Source organism: Lynx rufus, unplaced genomic scaffold (assembly GCF_022079265.1).
Source record: "Lynx rufus isolate CCGP_SWC_20201006 ecotype Redwood Valley unplaced genomic scaffold, mLynRuf1.p SCAF_6, whole genome shotgun sequence".
Taxonomy (NCBI): Eukaryota; Metazoa; Chordata; class Mammalia; order Carnivora; family Felidae; genus Lynx; species Lynx rufus.
Genome location: NW_025814878.1, coordinates 61347863 through 61352912, shown reverse-complemented (window position 1 = coordinate 61352912; position 5050 = coordinate 61347863). Strand labels below are relative to the sequence as shown.

Below are 5050 nucleotides of genomic sequence, written 5' to 3'. Positions count from 1 at the left end.
TCATATAGATAAGTAAGGGGTACTTAAGAGGGAACACTGAAAGAGCACTGCTAAGGCAAGTTTACAGGGGCATGGAAGTCTTCTCCAAAGGAAAATATATTTGAACTGAGATCTGAAGAATGAATAGGATAAAGCACAAGAAAGAAAAACATTTCCAGAAGTACAAACAGGAGGTGTAAAAGTATGAAGAGGGAAGACGTGACTTGTTCTTGAAAAAATGCAAGTTGTTTACATGAGACCAGGACAGTAATAAGGTAAGAACGCTAGAAAAGTCAACTGCAGAGATGGGATGGGGTCAGGCCATGAGATGACTGGTAGGCAAAGTGAAGACCTTGAACTTCACATACATACATACATACATACATACATACATACATACATAAAAGACATATCACTGAAGGATGCTATTATGCACTGAATTTCAATGTGACTGTTAGTATTTCAATATATAAATTTTTGGAGGGACACCATTCAACCCACAACAGAGGAACATGATCATCCATAACCTGCTTTACTGAAGTATTCTTTTCACTGAATGTTTCAGATTTACATCTTTAAATAAAGTACTGTAAGCCCCTTGTGTACATTTGTACAAATTCTGTACATGCAAAATTCTGCAAAATTCATAGTACAACATTATAAACTTCTCTTTTACTGGAGGTATGTGCTTTTACTTGACAGTTCATATTGCTTTCTGTGCTTAATTGTTTCTGCAAAAAAACTGTAGCACTCTATAACTTATTAAATCTATGATGCACTTCCATTAAGGAACTTTAATACAGATTGTGGTAAATGTGTGATATAGGTAAAGCTTTCCCTGACTGTTCATTCAATATTTATAATGACCTTTATTCATCTTTTGAACTATCCTTTTTATAATCAGTGAAGAATATGTATGTATTTCATCATCAGCAGAGTTTGACAAAGAACAAGGAAACTAGAATGAGACTCTTTCAGGACCCAGCCAGTGAAGTACAAGCTAAATTTAGTTTTCCCTGTGCATAATCAATTTTTAAAACTTTTAGTTATTGTAATTTTGTGACTTAAGTTTATTAATATGGATTGAATTTCATAGGAAAATGTACAATATACAAAGAAAATAATTCACTTACTTATAATCTCTATTCAAGATAAACACTAAAATGAACACATCTGTTTATTTTCAGTCTTCTAGTCTTCCTACTTCTCATTCTCCTCTTCTTTATGATCATACCCCTACCACATAATTAGCATATTATTTATATCCATTGTTTCCCCCATATACCATTCATCATGAGCGTATACTGATAGCAAATGAATTATAGGAATTAGGGTTTAGCTGAGAGTAACAACAGCAATAGCAACAAAAAAAGGTCTGTCCCATTAAGATTACAATGTTTTCTTAACTGGAAGAAGTTAGTCTGTAATCTATATATGATTTTCCTAGTGTCAGGGACTAGGATCCTTTTGTCTTGTTCTCCAGAGAAAGCTTCCATCACCAAGGTTACTTCACAGTCCTAGATGGCTCTGTATCTCTTACCAGTATGTTTGTTAACATGGGAGTTGTCCTCTAAAAATATGTAAAATTTCACTCACTTTCCTCAATTTAAAAATTAACACCCATGTTCACTTAAAAATCTTGCCTAAATGCCAGCCTAGTGTCAGCATTTTGTAACTTACTTTATAAACAACCATGTCTATGTAGCATGATACTATCCTACACTGGGTGTCAATAACTACAACTGTAGGAAGATTCTTCCATTAGTAAGTTTGTGCTAGTAACTGTGAAAGAAATATTCAAAAAATTTCCATATGTAGAATACATACTTTTTTAATTATTAGAGTTTGGACACCAGAATCTGTATCCATCTAAAATGTATTTTTACTGAAATATAATGAACAGCTTATAAAGCACAGTTTTTGAAGGACAATGGCAAAATAACTTTATTAAAGCAGAGGGCCTTTCAATTAGTTTGATACAAAGGCTGTCAAACTTTCACTTTCTCAGTGTTGAAGAACACAGCATTACTAAGGCAAAACTTACTGATTTCTGAAATGGCTAAAATCCTTAGCTATATTATTTCTCCAGAGAAAAATAGTAGTTCAAACCAACCATTTCATTTGCTATAAACAATGAATATATCCATGACTAGTCACATAACCAGTACCCATAGAGTAAATGTAGGGAAAAACATGATGAATTGACATTCAACAAAACTGCTCTAAAAGTAGATATTACACATTCAAATATTTTTCTTTCAAGTTTATTTCTAGCACTAATTTATGTGCTAAAAAAATAAAACACCATAATAGCATATCACTACTATTTCTCTGCCTTATTAGACAAGATAAATTGTGTAATCTTCTTTCATACCACACGGTGAGGTAGAGAGTCATTTAATTACCTGTGAATCAAAGCAATTTAGGTAACTCTTTCTGATCATTATCACAGAGACTCAAGGAACTAAAATGCTCAATAATCGATAGCAACTCAACCTCAAAACAAAGTTAAGCCCTTGCAATTTTCCTGGAATAGGGCTCACTGTTTGACCAAGTAGGATTCCACTGACTCTAGAATCCCTGAATCTCCTCCCCTCTGACATGGGTCATCACTACCCTAGGTACTGCTTTGTGCCTGTTCCTACTCTTAACACGTATCGCTTCTTAAGCTTTAAAAGTACCAGAGTGATTAACTGATATGTGTATACTCAATACCTAGAACTATATTTGACATATTCTGGGCACCAAATATATTATTTATAGAAAATTAAAATTTAAAGGCAAGCGCTGCCCGGGGGGGACGGGTACTGGAGCCAGATCCCAAGCCATGCCAACTCGGCCACCGCTGCCATGCACTGGGTCCCCGTGCTGCTGAAGAATGCTGTCCCTGGCAGGAGCCCCCAAGTACATGGAACACTTCAGCAAGTTCTCCCTGTCCCCTGTCGATGAAGCAGTTTCTGGACTTTGGGTCCAGCAATGCCTGTGAGAAAACCATTCACCTTCCTCAGGCAGGGGAAGCCCCTGTGCCTGGCCATCATGAAGAGATCAACCTGCTTCCTGACAGAGTCCTGAGCACACCCTTGGTGAAGCTGGTCCACAGCTGGTATGTCCAGTCTCCTGGACATCACGGAGTTCCTGGACAAGGACCCCGAGGACAATCGTACCTGCACCAGGTCACTGATGCCCTGATCATCCGGAACCGCTGTGACCAGGTGGTGCTCACCATGGAATATTTACAACTTGTTTTCACAGACCTCCCTTTAGAGCATGCATTAGCTATAGGTGTTTCTTCATGACAGGGTGTCAGAAGACAACTCTATATACTGCTTTAGATAGTGTGCAAATTACACCGCATGTGTTCTAGCTGCAAGAAATAATAATAGGTTCTTCCTCCAAACAACTAATACAAAGCCCACCATGTTAACAGTGAAAAGCCCTGTAAAAAATAAAACTATGGAGAAAAAGGCTATTCTGTTGTTTTGATAGTCACATAACATTTTAACATACTGTGGTCCTGAACTTAAGACATAGTTTTGCCTTGTTTAACCCAAAATCTCTTGTTTATTTGTTTATTAAAAACAACTTCTTTCTCATGGAGCCACCCTGTTGTTTTGCAAGACAGAACAGACACAAACAGAAATAGGAAAATGAAGCAGAGAAATGCATGGCTTCAGCACACCTGATTATTTGAATATATTATTTGAAAGATAGTATTTTATTCTCATGCTCTGAGTTCAGACTCACATTTAAGAATCAATTTGTTCACTGAACTATATAGTCCTTTAGAGTCAATTTCTTATAATTATTTTGAAATAGTCTAATTTGGTAATTTTCAAACTGTTAGGAGGTGTCCTGATACCCTTATGATAGTTGTGTAAAATTTTAAGAATTATAAAACCCCTAAGAATATACCCATATGTACAAAAATCTTATTGGGTTCCAAATTTTGAAAAGCTTTATTTAAGGGATGTTTTATCATCTACATCTTCATAAAGGGACATAAAGTTCAAAAAGGCCAAATAATTTATCCATGAATATCAGCTGATAAATGGATGAGTGGAAATTCAAACCCAAGACCTTTAAGCCTTTGTCTAATTAATTTTTCCCCAGACCACAGCTGCCTCTTGTCTCACATGCCTGAGATTCAACTTTGGTTTTTGTTAGAATTTTTTTTTTTTGCAGTGCTTTCTCAAGTTAACCAAATAAAAACAATTTAGATTAACTTTAATAAAAACTATATACAAAAAATATTTGGTAGAGAAAATGCTTAAGTAATTCAATGTCTTTAGAATTCATTAATTTGAGCTATACAGGTCTCATAGCACTTCGTTTGTAAGGGCATCATTTTGTTTTTTTTCTGGAGAATTTGTGGAATAATATTTCAACCAACACTTGTCTTACAATGCTTAGGTAATGGTTCAAGTTGAATAAATGGCACAGATTATTATTGATATGTTAGTGTTGGCCAGTAAAGTTTATCACTGCTGCCACTGAATCAGATAGTATCTAAATACTTCCTTTGATTTTCTCCAGATACCCTTAACTAAGGCCTTCAAAGACAAAAAAAAAAAAAAAAAATATCAATTTTCGATTGTCGATTAGCCTTACATGACTTTTATTTTCACCTTTTCACTGTTTATCTAAGATGACAGAATTAGAATAAATGAGACTTTTGCTAAGAGATCTGGTATACAGAGTCTTCTGGAACGTTTATAGATTAATGTTCTTTTTGTATTGCTATAAGTAAAAAGGCCACAAGATATGGAGTAAAACCATAGTTCTACCACCACATAATGATTCATGAACTTGGGAACATTCTTTAGCTTCAATGCAGCTTTTTTAAAAAATCTGTATGATAAAGATAACAATGCTTATTTAAAAGGGTTGCAGTGAGGAAAGAAATTAATGAAATCATGGTTTTAGTCTTTATATGCAGGTATGGTGGTTGTGACTAGCATTAGACACTAAATAAGATTTAGTTTCCATGAATGTTTTTAAAGCTATCTTCTCTCAAAGTTCTTTGATTATAGGCCACTATAGAAAAAAGTTTTCACCACAATTTTCTTTATAG

The 5050-nt window shown here is 34.9% G+C and overlaps 1 pseudogene; it reads left to right on the top strand.

Annotated features, from left to right (window-relative positions):
- Positions 1-2829: 2829 nt before the first annotated feature.
- LOC124529120 (pyruvate dehydrogenase (acetyl-transferring) kinase isozyme 2, mitochondrial-like) lies at positions 2830-3275 on the top strand (annotated as a pseudogene).
- The last annotated feature ends 1775 nt before the right edge of the window (positions 3276-5050 follow it).